General features: G+C 36.7%; 1 protein-coding gene across 2 annotated transcripts in view; it reads right to left on the reverse strand.

Moving 5' to 3' along the window:
- IMPA1 (inositol monophosphatase 1) overlaps nucleotides 1-11,086 on the reverse strand; it is a 49,303-nt gene extending 38,217 nt beyond the window's left edge. The window contains exon 1 of one of the 2 annotated variants that reach the window (XM_072604973.1): nucleotides 10,999-11,086. The gene's annotated coding sequence lies outside the window, so the exon portion shown is untranslated. The remainder of the gene's footprint in view (nucleotides 1-10,998) is intronic. The other variant, XM_072604972.1, reaches the window with a different exon arrangement.
- Between the last annotated feature and the right edge of the window lie 10,168 nt (nucleotides 11,087-21,254).

Genomic DNA, 21,254 nt, shown 5'->3' on the forward strand with positions numbered 1-21,254 from the left:
CAGGCCCCTGGACCCCAGCACAAGAAGCTTGGGACAGTGCACCCTGTGCTACAGAAGCAGAGTTCAGCTTTAAAAGTCAGGAAATAGGCAAACAAAATGATCAAAAAGGAAAAAAAGGACACTGACATAGACTCTTTTTATGGGGACAGGGAAGATCAAAATACAAACTCAGAGGAGGCAACACTGTCAATACACCTACATTCCTCAGTGGGGAATTTGAATTTATCTCAAGCCCAAAAAGCCTTCTAGAAGGACTTTAAAAGTCAAATAAGAGAGGTAGAAGAAAAACTGGGATAAGAATTGTGAGGTATGCATGACAGAGTCAATAGCTTGGACAAGGAAAGACAAAAATTGACTGAAGAAAACAATTCCTTAATAAGTAGAACTGACCAAACAGAAAAGGCAGTACAAAAATCCACTAAAGGGGAAAATTCCTTAAAAAGTAGAATTGGCCAAATGGAAAAAGAGGCACAGAAGCTAACTGAAGAAATCAATTCCTTAAAAATTAGAATTGAGCAAGTGGAAGCTAATGACACTATGAGTCAGAAAGAATCAGTCAAACAAAATCAAAAGAAGGATAAAAATAGAAGAAAATGCAAAATACCTCATTGGAAAAACAACTCACCTGAAAAACAGATCCAGGAGGACAATTTAAGAATTATTGGTCTATCTCAATGTCATAATCAAAAAAAGAGCCTGGACAGCATCTTTCAAGAAATTATCAAGGTCCTAGAACCAGAGGGCAAAATATTCATTGAAAGAATCCACCAATCGAGCTGTAAGCTGATCTAACCATTCTGGAGATCAATTTGGAATTATGCCCAAAGGGCTACAAAAATGTGCATATACCCTTTGACCCAGCAATATTGCTTCTAGGACTGTATCCCAAAGAGATCATAAAAACGGGAAAGGGTCCCAATGTACAAAAATATTTATAGCAGTTCTCTTTGTGGTGGCCAAGAACTGAAAATCGAGGGGATGCCCATCAATTGGGTAATAGCTAAACAAGCCCTGGTATATCAATGTAATGGAATACTATTGTGCTATAAAAAATGATGAACAGGAAGACTTCAGAGAGGCCTGGAAGGATCTATATGAACTGATGAAAGGAGCAGAACCAGGAGAACTTTGTACACAGCAACAAGTACAGTGTGCAAGGAATTTTTCTGGTAGACTTAGCCTTTCACAGCAATGCAAGGACCTAAAAAATTCCCAATGGACTCATGGGGCAAAATGCCTTCCACACTCAGTGAAAGAACTATGGAACTGGATTGCAGAATGAAGCAGACTATTTTCTCTTGTGTTATGTTCTGCTTTGGTTTGCTTTTTTCATGGTGTCTCCAATTCATTTTAGTTCTTCTATGCAACATGAATAATATGAATATGTGTATAATAAGAATGTATGTGTAGAACCCATATAAGATTGCATGCCATCTCAGGGATAGGGGGGTGGGGGGATCTAAGATTTATGGAAGTGATTGTAGAAAACTGAAAACAAATAAATTTTAAAAAATAAAAAATAAAATAAAAAAGCACATAAAGATTTTAAAAAGGGGAAAAAAATAAAAGAATAATAAAAAAAAAAAGAATCCACCAATCACCTCCTGAAAGATATCCCAAAATGAAGACCCCCAAGGAAATTATCAGTCAAGGAGAAAATACTGCAAACAGTCAGAAAGAAACAATTTAAATATCAGGGAATCACAGCCAGGATTACTCTACATTAAAGGATCAGAGGGCTTTAAATATGATATTTTGGAAGGCAAAGGACCTTGGATTACAACCAAGAATCAACAACCCAGCAAAATTAAGCATAATCTTTCAGGGGAGGAGATGGACATTCAATGAAATAGGGAACTTCCAAACTTCCTTGATAAAAAAAAAAACCAGAGCGAAACAGAAAATTCGATCTTCAAATACAAAACTCAAGAGAAACATAAAAAGGTGAACAGGAATGAAAAAAAAAAAGCCACGATGTTCAGTAAGGTCAAACAGTTTACATCCCTACATGGGAAGAGGGTATTTGTAACTTTTCAGAACTCTATCTTTATTATGACATTTGGAAAGGGTATACACAGACAGAGGACAGGGGTATAAATGGACTTTGATGTGATGATAAAAGGATAAAATTAAGAGGTGAAAAAAGGGATTGTAATGGGAGAAGAGGAAAGGAGGAGGCAGAAAAGGGCAATTTACATCACATGAAGAGGCACAAAGACCTACTACAGTAGAGGGAAAGAAGGGAAGGAGATGAGCATTGTTTGAACCTTACTTTCATCAGATTTGGCTCAACCTCACAATCCAATGCAGAAAGGCAGAAATATTAAATGCATCCTTTTCAAATCATGATGCAATAAAAATCACATGTAATAAAGGACCATGGAAAGATAATCTAAAAATTAATTGGAAACTAAATAATCTAATCCCAAAGAACGAGTGGTCAAACAACAAATCACAGAAACAAATCAATAACTTCATCCTAGAAAATGAAAATAATGAGACAACACACCAAAACTTATGGGATGCAGCCAAAGCAGTTCTTGGGGGAAATTTCATATGTCTAAATGCTTACATGAATAAAATAGAAAAAGAGGCAATCAATGAATTTGTTATGCAACTAAAAAAGTTAGGAAAAGAAAAAATTTAAAACACCCAACTAAATGCCAAATTTGAAATTCTGAAAATCAAAGGAGAGATTAATAAAATTGAAATAAAAAAAACTATTGAACTAATAAACAAAACTGAGAGCTAGTTTTAAAAGAAAAAAACAATAAAATAAAAAAACTTTGGTTAATTTGATTAAAAAAATAAACCAAATTACCAATATCAAAAATGAAAAGGGTGAATTCACCAACAATAAAGAGGAAGTTAAAATAATAATTAGGAACTATCTTGCCTAACTATATACCAATAAAACTGACAATCAAAGTGAAATGGATGAATATTTACAAAAACATAAATTGCCCAGATTAACAGAAGAGAAAATACTTAAATAACCCCATTTTCAGAAAAACAAATTGAACAAGACATCAATGAACTACCTAAGAAAAAATTTCCAGGGCCAGATGGATTTGCAAGTGAACTCTACCAAACATTTAATGAACTATTAATCCCAACACTATATAAACTATTTGGGAATATAGGTGGAGGAGTCCTACCAAATTCTTTTTATGATACAAAGATGGTGCTGATACCTAAACTGAGAAGAGTCAAAAGAGAGAAAGAAAATTATAGACCAATTTCCCTGATGAATTATAGATGCAAAAATTTTAAATAAAATATTAGCAAAGAGCAACTTATCTTGAGGATAATACACTATGACCAGGTGGGAAGGTGAGATTTATACCAGGAATGCAGGGCTAGTTTAATATTGGAAAACTATCAGCATAACTGGCCATATCATTAACAAAATTAACATAAATCATGTTATCTCAATAGATGCAGAAAAAGCTTTCGACAAAACCCATTCCTATTCCTATTAAAAACACTAGGGAGCATAGGAATCAAAGAAGTTTTCCTTAAAATGATAAGCAGCATCCAAGTAAAATCATCAGAAAGTATTATACAAAATGGAGATCAGCTAGAAGCACTTTCACTAAGACTGGGGTGAAACAAGGATGTTCATTATCACCACTGTTATTCAATATTGTACTAGAAATGTAGCTTCAGCAATAAGTGAAAAAACAGAAATCAAAGGAATCAAAATTGGTAAAGAAGAAACAAAGCCATCACTCTTTGCAGATTATATGACAGTATACTTAAGAGACTCCTAGAGAATCAACTAAAAAATTACCTGAAATAATTAACAACTTTGGCAAAGCTGCAGGATATAAAATAAACCCACATAAATCATCATCATTTCTGCATATTACTAACAAAGCCCAACAGCAAGAGATAGAAAGAGAAATTCCATTTAAAGTAACTGTAGCAAATATAAAATATTTGGGAGTCTACCTGCCAAGACAAACCTAGGAACTATATGACACAATTACAAAACACACTGATAAAGTCAGATCTAAATAACTGGAAAAATATCAGTTGCACAGGGTGAGGCCAAGCTAATATAATAAAAATGACAATTATACCTAAATTAACTTATTTATTCAGTTCCTTACCAATCAAATTACCAAAAAATTATTTTACAGAGGTAGAAAAAACAATATCAAAATTCACCTAGAAGAACAAAGGTCCAGAATATCAAAGAAATTAATGAAAAGAAATGCAAGGGAAGGTGGCCTAGCCGTACCAGATCTAAAACTGTATTATAAAGCAGCCATCATCAAAACTACTTAGTACTGGCTAAGAAAGAGAGTGATAAATCAATGGAATAGGTTAGGTACGTAAAACACAGTAGTCAATGACTCCAGTAATCTACTGTTTGATAAACTCAAAGACTCCAACTTCTGGGATAAGAACTCACACTTTGACAAAAACTGCTGGGAAAACTGCAAAAAAATATGGCAGAAACTAGGCATAGATCAACATCTTACACCATTATAGCACGATAAGGTCCAAATGGGTATAAGATTGAGACATAAAGGGTGATTCTATAAGCAAATTAGGAGAGCAAGGGATAGTTCACCTCTCAGATCTATAGAGAACACAACCATTTATGACCAAACAAGAGATAGAGAATATTATAAAATGCAAAATGGATAATTTTGATTACATTAAATTAAAAATGTTTTGCAGAAACAAAGTCAATGTAACCTAGAAGGGAAGCAGAAAGTTGGGAAATAATTTTTACAGTCAGTGTCTCTGATAAAGGCCTTACTTCTACAATATATAGGGAACAGAGTCAAATTTATAAGAATACAAGTCATTCCCCAATTGATTAATGGTCAAAGGATATGAACAGGCAGTTTTCAGGTGAAGAAATTAAAGCTATCTACAGTTGTATGAAAAAATGCTCTAAATCACTATCGATTAGAGAAATGCACATTAAAACAACTCTGAGGTACATCACCCCTACCAGACTGGCTAACATGACAAAAGAGGAAAATGATAAATGCTGAAGATATGAGAAAACTGAAACACTGATGGATTGCTGGAATTGTGAACTGATCCAACCATTCTGGAGAACAATTTGTTCTCCAAAACAATTATATAACCCAAAGGGCTATAAAACTGTTCTAGGCTATAAAACTTTGATCCAGCAAAAATACTTCTAGGTCTGTATCCCAAAGAGATCATAACAATGGGGAAAGCACCCACATGTCCAAAAATATTTAAAGCAACTCTTTTTGTGTTAGCAAAGAATTAGAAATTGAGGGGATGGCCAGCAATTGGGGAATGGCTGAACAACTTGTGGTTTATGAATGTAATGGGATACTACTGTTCCATAAGAAATGGTGAACAGGCAGATTTCAGAACAACCTGGAAAGACTTAAATGAATTGATGAGCAATGAAGTGAGCAGAACCAGGAGAACACTGTACACAGTAACTGCAACACTGTACAATGACCGACTCTGAAGGACTTAGCTTTTCTCAGCAATGATCTAAGACAATTCCAAGACTAAAGATGGAAAATGCTATCCACATCCAGAGAAAGAACTATGGAGTCTGAATGCAGATTAAAGAATACTAATTTCTCTTTTGGTTTTTTCTTGTGGTTTTTGTCTTTGGTTCCAATTCTTCTTTACAACATGACTAACACAGAAATATGTTTAACATGATTGTACATGTATAGCCTGTTTCAGATTACATGCCGTCATGGGGAAGGTGGGAAATTCAGAACTCAGAATCTTACAAAATTGAATGTTGAAAACTATAAATAAATTTCTAAAAAGAAGAATTTCACTGCTGGGAGATTCACATCCCTCCTGGCCTGATTTCCCCATAAAAATAGCATGGGTTCATCAAGAAATTTATGCCAAAATAACTCCAATTCCTTTTTTAACAGGATAATTAGATTATCAGAGGAATTGTTCAGAGGAATGACAAAAACATTATTAATAAACATCTTGCCAAAATTTCAGTATACAAAGTCTACCTGCCTGTCCTATGGACAAGGAGAAATACAGGCTAAACTACAGTATTTTTTAGGTAGATTCAGAAATGGTTCTGTTATCAGGCCGAAAGAGTAAACATTAATAGGCAGATGAGAACTTATAACATTGGGTGTTCCCAGAGTTCTTTTCTTAGTTCTACTTTATTCAACATTTTTATCCCTAACAGGTATAAAGGCATAGACGGCCTGCTTTAAAAACTGGCAAATGACATGAAACTGGGAGCATAATAGATGAGAACCAGGACTGAAACAGATTCCAAGTTAGAAGAGGAAGTGTTTACTAGATTAAAATTCTAGGAAAATGAAATTTAATAGGGATGTGCATAAAATCCTATACTTGGTTTAAAAATCATCTATACAAATATAAGATTGGGATGGTGTAATTGGATAACAGTTTGTGTGAAAAAGAAAATCTGGGGATTTTGTGGACTATAAGTTCAAAATGAGTCAATGATATGACACAGCTGCCAAAAAGTTAATGTCATCATAAGCTAAATTAATAGAGGTACAGTGTGCAGGAGGTTAATATCGCCTTGTAATGTGTTCTGATTAGACCACATCTGGACTACTGTCATCTGTTCTGCTTCACTTTAGGAAGGTCTTCAGCAAACTGGAAAATATAAAGAGCACTAGAAGGGTGATGATGGGCCTTGGGATTATGTCATACGAGATTTGGTTGAAGGACGTATAGTATTTAGTTTGGAGAAGAGACTTCAGGGGGACATGTTAGATATGTTCATATATTTATAGGTCTATCAATCAGGAGGATTAACTTTTTCTTGGATCTATAGTACAGAACCAGGAATGATGGGAAAAAGTTGCCAAGAAGCCAATTTAGGCTCCATGTAAGAAAAACTGTCCAATTACAGCTAAACAAAACCGCAGGTCTTCAGTAGAACCTAGATGACTACTTAAATGCTAGACATATATTTTATCACATGGAAATTTTTTTGTTATTTTCTATGTATTTCTCTACGCTGAATCCAAAAGTGCAAATGGAATTTTTCCTTGAGTATTGATTGTTAAGTGAAAGGTAAAACATATATAAATTACACAATATGAGGTGGTAATAAAATGAATAAAGTATAACTTGGTTGGGTAGAGATCTTGGTTGGTTAGAAATCACTAACTAGTTGACTTACTCTTACTTGCCATATGAAATACCAGTTTATATGCTGGTGAGCAAGAAGGCTGAGATGTTCAGACATGTAATGAAACTCAATATTTAGCAGATTTCTGTTAATTGTAATGCCAGCTATCATTTGGTAAACATTCTTGTTTTCTCAAGTGTTTTGTATTTTGTTGATGTTAATGTGAGATTAGTTAAATTCTCACTGTCTCTTGAGTATGTCAACCATATTTAAATAATATTTGTTATGATCCAATTTATAAATATAAGAGACAAATTTTGACTGATCTAGTTAAGAAAACATGAACTCTATTTTGGTTTTAAAACAGGTAATCACTATAAGCCTTGGGCCCTTTATTGGCTGGATACAAGGATCTCCTCACATGTTTTTTTGCAGTTCCTATAATCTGGAGAGAACAGAAAAGAAAAAATCAACACATTGCTGTTTTTGTTTAACAAATATATTAGGGATTACCTACAAATATAGATATACTGTTCAACATTCAAATCTACCATCACCTAAGATAGATATTAACCACCAGAAACTCAGAATGTGGACAAATTTTATGATTCAGACTGTAATATTGATATCTAAGAGATCAGTGATCCTCAAATATACATTTAATAACTCAAACAGACCTAACTGACCCTTTTCAAGACTTTAACTTATTTAAAAATCAAGGTGAATTTTTAGCTTCTAGATTATAAGGATGGACTCTTCCAAAAGAGGATTCTAAAATGTTTAAAACATGGAACCTCCCCTGACCATTAAATATAAAAACTATTTTTGGTGTTATTGGTGGAGATCTGAAAAAGGCTGCACTTCGCCCTACAGGACAAAAGAGAAGATGGAGACAAGGGCAGAGAGGGACGATAGAAGAGAGAGCAGATTGGTGATAGGGGCAATTAGAATGCTCGGTGTTTGAGGGGGAGGGGACAAAAGGGGAGAAAGTTTGGAACCCAAAATTTTGTTAAAATGAATGTTAAAAGTTAAATTAAAAAAAAAAAAAGGCTGCACTTCAACTATGACTACAACTAGGTATATCAAATACTTTGCCTTTATTTGTGAATATGAATAGAGACAGGAAAACTCCCAACTACGTTTGAGAGCACTATCAGTTGCAGTGACCTCAAAGGAAATAATTCATTATAGAAAAATATGAGAAATTAATCACTAGTTAGTATTTAAAGTTCCTTCCCTCCTGTTGAGCATTTTATTTGGTTTAATTTGTCAAGAAACCAAAAATGATGCAGATTTTGTCAAAGTGAAAAATCAAAGTAATGAAGGTTTACTTTATCTGAAAAAAATAAAATTTTAAGAATAAGGTAAAAATCAAAGATAGCTGTGGGTCCTTGAACAAGAAAAGAGATCAAAGAAAAATATTTGGAGTACTAATTGAGTTTAACTGAAGGAGCTAAACAGAAATTTTTTTTTTAAGTAACCAAAAATATTTGAGTAAACTACAAGGCAAAATTACCAAGAAATTGTCAACCACCCACTGCCAAGTAGCGTGACTCAAGCTCCACTAGTTTTGGATTTTTTCATGGGAAACCTAGGTGCAATAGTGATGAACAAAGTAAATATTTTCATTAAAAAAAAATCTCCACAACAGAAAAGAGATACCAGTAAAAATGGAATCCGAGCATGATGACTTAACAATTGCTGGATATTGAGGAGGTATATTTTATTTCACAATAAAAATATAGCAGGAATCACCATTAAAAGAGCAAAGTTTTGCTTTAAAAAATCATTTTTGAAAAAATATTTAACTGTGATTCCCTTAAAAATGGTAGATAATCTGAAGCCACATTTGAAGTCAGGACAAAAGAACTCTACTTTCATCTTCTCCTATCCCCACATCAAATGACAACTTCTTGATGCCTTCCCTGATTTTCTATTGCAAGAAATTTTGCTTTTTTTCTCTCAACTTCTACACAGTACTTTATATGCCTCTTTTATTGTACTTTCAGTAACAATCCAGCAAGTATTTAAGTATCAACTATATGGAAGAAATTCACTGGGTTATGTGCCAGAGATGAAAATTTAAAATGAAAAAGTCCCTGCTCATGGGGAGCTACTGGGACAATACAGCAAGAAAATAAGCATATAGATAATTTGAGGATGGACAAAACACTAATAATCAACAGAATCAGGTAAGGCATCCTTGAGGAAGTAGCACACAATCATTTGCTCACAGGAAGAGGCAGAAGTGAGGAAAGAGCATATTCCAGGTAAAGGAGACAAGTTATACAAGAGATGGAGGGGGGAGATGGAATGTCAAACTCAGGAAAAAGCAAATAAGTCAGTGTGGCTAGAATGTAGAATGCATTAGAGGGAGATAATGTTCATTAAGTTTGGAAATATGAGCTGGAGCCAGATTGTGAAGGGTTTTAAATGCTAATCTGAAAAAAAAATCTATATTTTATATTAGAAGCAAAAGGGAATCACTGAGGAAGGAAGTGACATGGTCTGAAGACTTGTGCTTTAGAAATATCAATCTGGCAGTTACAAAAATGTGAGAGAACAGAAGCCGGAGGTTCAATCTGGAAGCTGTTTGAATAGTCCAAGTGATATAGGAAAGAGGAAAAATAGAGGAAGCTGGATAACAGTTGAGGGACTAGAAAGAGTGAAGTCAAAAAAAAAGAAAAAGAAAATTTAAAAATAGCACCGGAACGCTAAAATAATATAAGGGCAAGAGCAGAAGTTAGTTCAGAAGGACACAGAGGTGCGATCACGTTAAGCCTAATAAACTTTAAAAGACAAACTATATAACATAAGTTCACAGTTTCATATAAACAATGTATTTATTATGAAGTTTGTAATAAAAGGTATTTTTAAAAAAATTTTTTAATGTTTCTATCGGGGATGCCTTAACAAGGTGGTGTCTTGTGAGTGAAAATAAGGGGAAAGATACGAGATGCAAAATTTCTTCAAGTAGGAAGAGCCTTTAGTCCAAACCTTTTTACCTGAATGTCAGAGAAATAGCGACTCTGCCGAGAGAGTACGGATAACAACCGGAGGCACCCCAGGGCTGCCACAGGCCAGCGCCCTCAGCCCTGCGGCTGGCACAGCGAGGATGCCCAAGGTCGCTGAATGAATCAAACAGCTGTTTCTCAAGACACAAGATTCAATAGTTCAAGGAGCATTTATTAAGTGCTTACTGTGTGCATGGAACAGGGGATAAGCACTTCAGAAAAATGAGGCCCAGGGATATTAGGGGGATTGTTTAAAGTCACACAGGTTTAAAAAAAACAGAGTGTCAGACCAAGAAGTTAACGTAAAATTCGCACTCCGAGCCCTTTCTAAGTATCTCAGACGGGTGGTGAGGAGGGCCTCCAGTCAGTCCCAGTAAGTCCGCCCCCCAACCCCCTACTGGGGCAAAAGCGCGGGGTAGGGGGCTAGTAGTGGGGCGAATGGGGCCTGGAGGGACAGCCCAGGAAGAAGGCAAAGGGTCAGCGCGCTGCCTGGATTTATTGCGGATCTACCTCTCACACCCCACAGCCCCCACATACCGACACGCAGGGTTCCCCGCTGCCCTCCATCCCCCCACTTCATGCCCCCCCCAGGGCCCCGCCCCCTCCATCACCTCGGGCCCGCACCCTCCTCCGCGCGCCTCGCACAGCGCCGCTGGGCGACCCCTGCCCCCGTGCGCTGGCGCCGGCATTAGGGGACACCGCCGCCGCCACCAGTTCCCCCCGCCCCCGTCCCCTGGGAGTGGGCTAGAAGCTGCGGATGGGGAAGGAGGAAGCAGGGGAGTCCTCATTGCCACGGGAGGCGGAGTTGGGGAGGAGGGGAAAGCTTGGGGGCTGGGGGCTGGGGGCGGGGGCAGAGGTGAGGAAGACAGTGCCGAATCTCACCTTCCAGCCTCAAGCTCCCGGGCCTCTCTCGGATGCCGTTAGAGTCCGTTCTTCCGGGTCGGAAACCGCTCATCTTTGGGACAGGAAGTCCCGCCTTCTTTCTGGAATGTGCCTGAGGCCCTCAGGGGCCCGAGGCGCGGGAAGGCCTGCCCGGAGGCCCCGAGAGCGGGCAGCCACCCCAGGCTGGCCTCTCCCCGTTGTGCTCCTTCCCCATCCAGCTGCCCTCTTCCCTTCCCTTCTCCATTGCTCCTTCGGCCATCCTCAAGCCGCCCCTTCCTTCCGCATGCCCTTCCTGTCTTCCCTCAGCGAAAACCCGCTTTAAATAACCACCTGACATTCATGTATTGGCCGGGCCACCCTGGGCAAGAAGCCCCTGCGCCGCCCGCTGCCTCAGTTTCCTCGTCTGTGAAATGGAGGTGACAGCAGCACCCACTTCCCGCGGTGCTTGTGAGGCCAAAATGAGGGCCTGTTTGAGAAAGACCTTTGGACATTGTGATCACTATTATTATCCCCAAATACCCTCCTTTAACCCCAAGATTTGGATGAATCATTCGTTCAGCAGGCATCTGTGGCAGTATGATAGGCAATGCAAATCTAACCAAAATAAGTTAGCTGGGTGAAGTTATTTGCTCAACACGTTATTACTTAGGCTTATGAACAACCCATCAGCAAAATTACCAGGCGCTGTGTTTGAGGGATCTTTTGTGTCATACAGAAAAAAAAGAAAAGGCGCTGGTATTCTCGAAAGGTTGCTTTCATCTACTTAACCCTCCTACTGTTACGATTCTTTGGTAACCCCTTTGTTCTTCTAGCCGAAAAAATGAGCCAGACAGTTAAAAGTGCCGCACAAATACAAATACACAGTGTCCCAAAAGTCTTAGTGCATTTTAAGCTTTAGTAGCTTAAGGTATAAGCTGCACAGCAGCCATAGTAACTGGCACAGGAAATTTTTATTTTAATAAAATTTTTGTTTTATTTTCCTTTACTCTTCATTTTTATTTTATTTTACTCCCATCCAGTGATTGTCTTCCAGATTTTCCTTTTTTTAAAAAAGCAACTAAATTCATCATTGTCATTATTAACTTTACCTGCATGCTGGAAATGAAATCTGCTTCTGGAGTCAATGAGATATGTTCATAGGTAGTACCTTGTCTTTACTTTTCTAAAGCCTGATGCCCTAAGCTTCAGATATGAACGGGACCCCATGGAAGAGTAGCAAATGAGCCTTTGCTTTGTGGTGGTCTTTTTTTTCCAATAAAATCTCCCAGTGTGTTGTCTGTTGGTTCATCCTTATGAACTGTGTTCTAATTCTGTGGACACTCCTTTAACTAATATAGGTTATCATTCATGTGATCCTTCTCATTCTATATGCTTTCCCCTACCTATCTTTCTGTAAGTCACCCTTAGAAAATCCTCCCAACACACAAAGGTCTTCTTAGATCTTTTTAAATTTTGTAGATATTGTGTTGCTTTTGGACTTTTGACCCATTTGTTGCATGATTTTCTACCTCCTTTTTTCATTGGGTCATTGGAAGGGATGTTAGAGGTGAGCTAGCCCAAGAATAACATTTTTCAGAAGAAACTGAAGCTAATTTACCTGCCCAATATCACATAAATACTAAATGGCAAAACAAGGGATTCAAATTCAAGTCCCCTGATTTCAAATTCATTGATTTTTTTCACTGCACTACATAATCTGCTTTAAGTCACATACATACTTGATGTATTTTATACAACTTATGGAGACCAAAATCATCATTGATCATATTCAGTCTTTTCACAAACCCATTATGTTTTTCTATTTATTTCCCTTAATGTCACCTGCACTTTATAGAATTGTGGTGTTGAGTGATTCATAATGATACAGCATTACTGGGAGTATATTAGTATTAAACAAATGCACTTTTGTGACAGGGAACATTGTAGCATCTTATTGATGGTGCTGTGTAGTTTCTGAAATTCATTTCAGCCCTTTCTCCTTCTATTCAGTTCTGGGTATAATTCATTCATCATCCATGGTGAGTACACGTCAGAGGTTATGATCACACAAGCATTGAATGTCGGGCAGAATTTGAACCCTACCATACTCTGTTATAACCCCAAGGTCAGCACTATTTCTACTAAACTACACTTCACCTTTATAGAATACTGTACATAAAAGGAAATCTAATTTAAACACAAAATGTGCATGTGTTTCCCCAGGATTGTAAAGTGGTTTAATTATTTTTACAGATGGGAGACTGAAGACAGTTCTGAAAAGATTAAGATTGATCCTATATCATTTTCTTATTGATCCTATTTACAAGTACAGTTCTCCTTTTCACATTGTAGTGGTTAGGGGCATGGTGTCTCCTCAATCTGGAAATTCCACATAAAATTTTTTGTTCCTCTCTTCATACCAGAGAAGAAGTCTGAATTGTGATCTTAAAAGATAAAATGTGTTCATATTATACATATATTTTTTACATTTCTAAGTTTCTAAACTTTTTCTATGTCATCTGCTGGTCTTTGCATGTCATCTGTGGCTTCTACAAAAATCCCCCCAAATTTTCATTTAATTTCTTATGCCAGTCTGCAATGTATAGAAACCATGATGGGGAAAGTCTCCATGTGGAAAGGATAACTGTAATGGATTTTGCCCTGTAACTGCTTAAGTCATGGTTCTTTGTTTCTGAACTTAATTCAACTGGCCTGTAATGGATTAAGTTTAAAAATCCAGCTCTCCTTCCTCAAGAAATTTAACTGACCTTGGAGAATGTATGAGAAAGCAATGTGGGCTTGATATCTTTATTCCACCAAACTATCTTTCAAAAGATGTCTGATTTGCTGTCCAAAAGTATGGTCCACTCTCTCTCACCTGTACTCAAACAAGGAGCACTTCTTTGTCTCCGGAGAAAAAGGAGGCAAAGAGGAGGTGGTGTTGCTAACCCCCATTACCAAACTTCCAATCAATCATATTGTTCCCAGTAACTCAGTTCTGTAACAAATAATGCTGCCCTTAACTCAGTGATGTTGTCTAACTTGTTCTGTTCTTTGTTCTGTACTCCCCTAAAATCTACATAAGGGGAACTGTCCTCTTGTTCAGGGTTTTTGTCTAAATGGAGGCCAGCCATGGATCCATTTGTTGACAGGTATCATGCCCCTACTAATAAATAGCGATCTGTCTCATTTTATTCTTTTGTTAAAAATGTTATTGAAACAGTTCTAATTTAATGCATCTATGTGTATATCCCTTCTCCAGGCATAAATTTGGGGCCTTTGTCTAATCAGTTAATACTTGTAATAGGTTTTTTTTTACCCTGGTGTAAGAGTAAATGTAATACTATCATGCCCTTGCACTAGAAAGAACCTCATGAAATCACGTGATTGCCTTCATTTGCACCATAAATCTTGGCTATGTAAAATGGACTGCATAAAAATTGATTCATTAAGTCTGTTTTATGCCATTAATCAGAAGGAATATCTCTGATAAAATTCTATGGGTCTATGAGCATACAATCAATAGTGACCTAACCAAGTGCACTCCCATTTACTTCACATAGCTCTGTTATAAGTAACACATCAATAAAAGAATATAAAATAATATGAAATATTTTGAAGTCTCAAGTTCAATCCCTAGATACTCAGTTGCTTCTTAAAGTGAAAAATTGCTATACTGTGCAAAATCATAAATAACCACTTGATTTGTTGATCTATTTAGGATGATAGCAGTGCTTTAACACCCTGCAGTCAATACACTTTTAGAATATTATTAATGATCATTTAGTTCATCTTCATTTTATTAATGAGGAAACAGGACCAGAGACATTGTAACTTGAATATAGTAGAGTCTGAATTGGAATCCAGGCCTCTAGCTCCAAATCTAGTAGTGGCCTTTCTAATATACCAAAGTTGGTATAATCAATCCATCAGCAAGCATTTATTAAGCACTTACTATGTGCCAGGGACTATTAAGAGGCTGAGGGCACACAAAAAAGCAAAAACAATCTTTGCCATCAAAAGAGTTCATATTCTAGTTGAGGAAGACAACATGTAAATCGCTACATATATACAAAATATTCACAAAGTAAATGAAAGATAATCCCAGAGGAAATTCAATGGAGAGTTAGACTTGAGGGTGACCAAGAAAAACTACTGCAGAAGATAGGGTTTGAGCTGAGTCTTGAGGGAGGCCAAGAGGCAATGGTGAGGAGGGAGAGCTTTCCAGGTATGGGGGAACACCCAATGAAGTTAATATGTTAAGAGTATTGTGTGGGATGGCTCAGGTCCCTACATAAATCAATTACTCAGAGGCCTCTCAAAGTGATGACAGAAAGTTGATTTATTCGATTCTCGAGAAGCGGGGCAATCCTGTAGGAGTAAGAAAGCCAAACACAAAGAAAAGGCAGTGATTTATATAGACCCTAACACAAGTCCCTCCCCACTCACTGACCATTATTCTCATTAGCTGAGAATATGATCTTACATTCTAGACATGAAATCTAACCAATTCCTTTTGAAATGAAGACATTGAAGAAGTAGGTAAACTTTATCCAGTCATTGAGACCTTAATGTACTACACAGTTTTATATCCTTATATGGAATTATTCTGTTCTAAAAATATAGTAACCTTGAGCCTCTCAGTCTTACCTCACCCCTGAGAGAAGAATTACAATCTGAGAAGTCTTCACTAAACCTATCCCACTCAATCCCTCCTCTTATTTATTAACCTGAAGACTTCTCATGGATATTTCAACCACAGTTTCTGTAACATGATCTTACACTGTCTATTAATCTCTTCATCCCAATCAAGATCATTCCTGTCTTTTGTCTCCACAGGTGCCCATCCTTCCTTCTTTAGTATCATCAACCGAATGACTCCTTTGGTCCTCTCTTCTACTCTAGCAAGTTTTAATAGAGAATTTCTAACTATTTTGGTAATAGGTGAAATCAAACAAGGTAAACAAATAGGAGTAATACAATACCACTAATTGATATGAGGCCAAACCACGGTAACCTTTTCCACCAGCTCTCTTCAAACCAAGACCACCAAGATGTATTAAAAAGGGAGTTCCAAGTTTGTACAGGAACATGAGCAACCTCCCTGATATTTTTGGTGATCTCTTTCACTATTCTTCCATTATCATCATGTTTTCAAGCAACATGTGTATAAATTGAGCTTTCCACAAACTCCCCCTTCTTCTGCAAGTAAATAATCTAAGATCAACTTATGTTGCAGTACTGCTTCCCTAGTTTGTGTGGCTTGATCGGCCAATAAGTCCAAAACTTCTGCTGTTTGATTGGTAATAATTTCAAATACTACTTGGAGTCTGATTAGTCTATTTAATATATATATATATATATATATTTAGGGGTTCTATAACCCCAACTCTCAGCTTGAGCCCAAGTTGCAGGCCCATACTCTCTGATTATCCTCTCAGGAGGCCAAGTGTCACCCCACCCATTTGCATTTCCAGTTTGAGTGAGGGAGATGTCAATGTTCCTCTTCCTTTTGGCTAGATCATCATATAGAGGAACCCCCAGATGCCGTTTCCCTGATTCAGGAAAGAAAAAGAATTTAGGTCTCACCAATCCAATATAACAAACATCCCTCCAGTTTAATGGAAGGTGAGTATAAGCTGTCTGTCCACATATCCAGTAATGTCCTCTCAAAGCAGGATTTTCCTCTAGAAACAGTCTTACCCTATAATCCACAGCCAGAAAGTACTTCACATCTTCCGGGCCTAATGGTCCTCCTTTCATGATCTCTGACTTACACCTCCATAGTTGTTGCTTCCTCTTCCATATACAGTCTTGATATTTCTCCCCAGTTCTATTGATTACACTCCAGAAAGTATCAAACATCATCCTATGTGTCCCATTCTCCCACTTCCATACCCATTCTTTATATTCTGTGTTATTCTTAGTACTATTCATATATATGCAACTCCACAAATAGTCATAGTCATGACCCCTTCACATTCTTTCCCTTATGAATCCTTCCCTTCATACAGAGATTCAAAGGGAAAGGTAAATTAATGAATTGTCCATTTAGAGGTTTCATCTCATACAGCAGTTTGGGGAGAAGTATCATCTTATGCAGTTTTCTGATCTGGATGCTCCTTCAAACAGTCTTCAGCACAGCATCTCAGCATCTTCTTCTCTTTATCTTCTTGTAGAAGTCCAGATGTCCACTCTCCTACAAAACTGAACTTAATACCATCTTAGATTACCATTCCTATCACTCTTACAAAAATCAAAATTGAAACTTTGACAAATTGTCATTTTTTTAAAAGAAAAGAAAATTCACAATTAAAATGCAGCTTCTACATTTTACAGTAATTCATTATTCATTCTCTCATTAGGAAGATGAGATTTCACTAAGGAGTCAATACCAGGCTCCAGTACTTACATAAATACAATAAATAATCATTTTTAACACAGTGCATATCACATCATAAAACAATTCCAACTTCTGATCATGTGATGCTTCTTTTAAAGCATTTACAATATAGTCCACAAACCATTTTTCATTTAACATTAACCAACTAAGATAAAATAATAACTATGCATGCTAGCCTCACAAGTCCTTGACCTGATTGTCTTCACACTATTACTAAGAATTAAAGGGCCCTAACTTATTGTTGTTGGTCTAAAGTCCTAAACCTGTTAGCTTAATTTTAGACTTAACCTCAGATGTTCCCCTACCAACAATCCATTATTCAACAGATCTGGTATTATTACTTACAAAACTTTTGATTTTAGGAATTTGCCATTAAGAGTAGGGACACTTCAGGGAAACAACATCTCCCTTACTTCATGTCAGTTCCAGGCAGGAGTAGATTGTCAACTGGCATTCAGCCAGGCTTAAAATCTACCAGGTGTCAGTGGGGAAATTGAGTCAGGAGACTCCTACCTCAGCCCAGGCTGAACAGCCGCTCTCCCGACCTTCCCATGAGATCACCTTTTTGCAGTTCATACCAGCATCTCACAGGCTTACTGGCATCATGGATCAGTGGCTCAGACCACCTCTCTTGCCATCCACACCTGGAGTTAGACTCAGAAGAACAGTCAGTTAATAGTCCCACAAAAATCTTAAAATAGCAAGCTCCAATAATCAGTTTCAGACATGACTAATTTCACATTGGCCAAGGAACATCTTTTGAAGCAGGTCTTAAGTAGCCTACATGCCTTTCTATACGTGTTCTAATTCCTGATTGAATAACAATCATAAATCATTGCTCTAGTAGATTTATATCTGTTTCCCAAACTACTTTATCCCTTTCTAACCCTGCTCAGTCTAAAAGAATGAGCTACACATGTGATAAGTTCAAACACTAACTTGAATTTTTATGTTCATGTAATGAATTCAAATCAAAACAATCATTTAACTTTCAATGCCAAATATTACCAGAGGCTACCTACCTCTAAGAAAATTAGACTGAAATTCTTTTTCCCAACTGAAAGTCTCTGATTTAGTCTCAGTAATTAATTCAGTCAATTGTTTTAATACTAATTGCTTTTACATCATTTTGTAACCTGTAAAGATCTCATTCCAAGTTGGGACCTTTGTCCATTACCCCAAAAGAGTTTTAGTCTCATTTGTCTAAAGGCCCTGGAAAACCTCACCTTGAAAACTCCTTGGTTTTTTTTGTTTTTTTTTCCATGTGAACTGGCTCTCCTAAGGTCTACTCTATCACTATGCCCAAGTCTATTCTACTTCCCACTCTTAATTCTATCAGTTCAAATCTCCAGTTTACTGGCCACTCCCATCAAGACCATTCCTGGAGCTCCCAGACCATCTGGGGCCACCCCCTTCTTTGTTTTTGTAAGGGATTCCTTTCCCTGAATCCCCCTGTAAATAAAATACAATTACAGTTAACTTTAAATCCCAATCTTGTTCTATGTAACAATGATACAATATCTATTTATTCCCATTAGATTTAGAAAGAATGTTCCCAGGGATTTTATTTACCTCTTAGATCTTAAATTTGCCCTAAAAAGCCAATCACTGAAGATCATTTCTTATACATTTTCAAATTCTCACCAAAGGAAGTTCTATATACAATCTCCTCAGCTGCTGGGGCTGTACTTGTTACTAGCCTGAGGACTGCTTCTTTCCCCTATATATACACACAGTGTACCAGCTTTAGGTTTTAGCATTAGAATTACAAATGGCAAACATAATTTTCATAAGTGATAACAAATTGTTTTAGCTATGAATCCGAACAATAAATTTCAGATGACATCAATTGCATTTTCATATCCTATTAGAGAAACTAAATTCTTCCCACTTTTGTAACTTACAAATACAAATTGGATAGATAGGCCTTCCAAAAACCCATACAAAAGATTTTACAAAGTATTTCTTAATACAACAAATATTTCCTCTCTTACGAACAGTTTACAATTTATCACAATCCCCTTGAAACTAATTAACAGAAATCACAAGAAAACCCAAAGCCTTTTCACATTTGCCCATAAACTTTCTTTTACAAACATAACTTTAGTGTAAATGCTTGATTCATGGCAAAAAACAATTTTAGCTAAAATTTCCTTTTCAACAGCAGAAATAAACTTTTAACATAATACATCCTCAGATGGAACAGGTTTGAAAATCACACCTACATATATATATATGTATATATATATATACATATATATATATACATGTACATTTATAAAGCATTCTCATTTTCTTCATAAGAATGCTACAACAAGGAAACTCTTACAAAAAAATTCATAACAGCTCTTTTTAACCAATTCATTAACTTAACAATGCAATTTCTAATACAATATTTAGATGGATTACCTAAAAGTTTAAACTTATTTAAGTTTACTTAAAACTTAAAATAAGCCATTAACCTATTCAGCTCTTTTTTATAACCAAATGTAAGTTTCAAATTATCAAATTTCTATCACATCCTTTTAAAACCCCAATCTATATGTAATAAATTACAAATTTAAAATCATGTAACAATTACATTAGATTAATGTTGCATCTAACAAATACCTATCCTTTTGTTACTGGATCTAACATTTTTGGCAGAAATGCCACTGGGTGTCTCTGCCCTCCTCTTATTTGTGCCAGGATTGCCAAGGCCACCCCCTTCTGGCCCTCCCACTCTGCAAAGAAAAAGAAAAACCTAAACTTATTATCTGGCATCAGATAATTAACTTATTATTATGTCTGGCATCAAATCTATTGATCTAATTAAACCTAAATTCAAAACTCTCAGCTCTAAGTTCCTTACTTGAGATTTTTTACTTTCTAATCTTCTGCTTACTTCCACCAAACTTTAATAAATTCTAACCTATCTTAAACATTAAATTAAGAATGACACATTTCACCTATTCACAATTCTAAAAATGACCAGAATGAATTCAATTAACTTTCTGTTATTTCCCAATACACTAAAATTTCTTCTTTTGAGTGAGGCAGGAAATGGTTAAATGGTTGCTAGCATGCCTCTTTGGTCTGAGGGAAAAAGATAAATTCCCTCCCTCCCTTTTGTACTTCTTCCAAGCCTTCTGATTACACAGTACCCCTGCTCCTCTCATCATCTCTACCTGCTTAAATTCTCTTGCCTTTCCCTCAAACCCCTTTGAAACTTCACATAACTTATTTCTTTCTACTCCTAACCTGACACTTCTCCTACATTCCTTTACTTGCTGTTACCAACAATATAAACTGAACAGTAAAATAATATAATTTTTTTTTCTCTCCTTCCTTGTCCCTCCGCCCCTCTGAAACTAATCTGGAGGGGTTGAAGAGAGGAGTAACAGGAATTTCAAGGACAGTTCAGCTCAGCTTTTCTGCTCCTGCTGGCTGGCTGGCTAAATTTACAACCTTATCAGATAAAAACAGAGACACACAGATTTTCATTCACACAGAAATACCAACACAACATATACAGAGAAAACATTTAACAGAATAGAATAGTACATATAGGTTTAAATTTTTGGCAAACCCAATCCTCGGAGGAACCATATTTGGGCCAGATTGTGCCTCCTCCTCTGATATCTTTTCACCCCATATGAAACAACAATACTTAATCATCTTCTTCTTGTCCTTTCCTCTATAATTTGGTAATTCGTGCCAATTTTGTAATTGATTTCCCAAAGGACTATTTACCGGTATTTCCTGACTCCATTCCGAAGCTCGGTGGGGTTTGGACTGCCCCTTCCCCATTCTTTTGGTCGAGGGTTGTCACCAACACCTCCAAGTCTATGCCTCAGCAAATTTTGCTAGCTCCCTCGCTAGCTCTCAGTGGGGG

The sequence above is a fragment of the Notamacropus eugenii genome, chromosome 4, assembly GCF_028372415.1.
Source record: "Notamacropus eugenii isolate mMacEug1 chromosome 4, mMacEug1.pri_v2, whole genome shotgun sequence".
In the NCBI taxonomy this organism is placed as follows: Eukaryota; Metazoa; Chordata; class Mammalia; order Diprotodontia; family Macropodidae; genus Notamacropus; species Notamacropus eugenii.